We start from the raw sequence: 791 nt of genomic DNA, 5'->3' as shown, positions 1-791 counted from the left end.
AGGAAGGACAGACTGCACTATTGACAAGCCAATTTTCAAGAGCAAAACTAAGGTGAGCTTTATACTTTTTCTCTGTATAGAATATCTTTTCTCACTCCTTTATTTTCACTTTTACACAGTTTACAGACAAATAGGAGTCATTCTTATCTCTCTCATTCAATTAAGGCTTGCTTCATTGTCTCCTATGGGATTGACACCAACAGTCAACTTGAGAGGAAGATCTTTGTCACTGTGAATGCCAGCAGGTACTTTTCATTTTGCTACAGGTACTCCTCATTAAAACAATAGTCCAATAGATACAGTACAAATAATTTATTTTCTCTCTTTCAGTGGAAATCAGGAGCATGCCACAACAAGTGAACTCTACAAAAAGAAATGGGTTTATGTGAAATACAGCATTTTTATGACATTTGAAAAGTATGTGTTTTTCTAACTGTAATGGGGAAAAGTGTATTTTTTTTTTTTACATGGCATTTAATATTTCAAATATACCTGTTTAGCTCCCTCAGCTACAACAATTTTACATTTGGGATGAATGATTTGCAGAAACCAGTCCATCAATCAGTCAAGGTGAAATACAACTTCTGCATATGTCTGTAGTTCAAAAGTTCATTGTAAGATGTAGACCTAACTATACTGCTGGGTTATACTTTTGTTTTTCAATTTTAGGTTACAAACGATATCAGAGCACTGAATTTCACTGTGGTGATCAGGGTTCCAGTGAAGCTTGGTGAAAAAGACATTTGGGTGGATTTGAGCAGTCTAAGGGTAATATGTGTTTGAGAATTGAT

Source organism: Haplochromis burtoni, unplaced genomic scaffold, assembly GCF_018398535.1.
Source record: "Haplochromis burtoni strain Fernald_Lab_line unplaced genomic scaffold, NCSU_Asbu1 Contig_1729, whole genome shotgun sequence".
NCBI lineage: Eukaryota > Metazoa > Chordata > Actinopteri > Cichliformes > Cichlidae > Haplochromis > Haplochromis burtoni.
Note: the sequence above shows the minus strand (reverse complement) of the source record.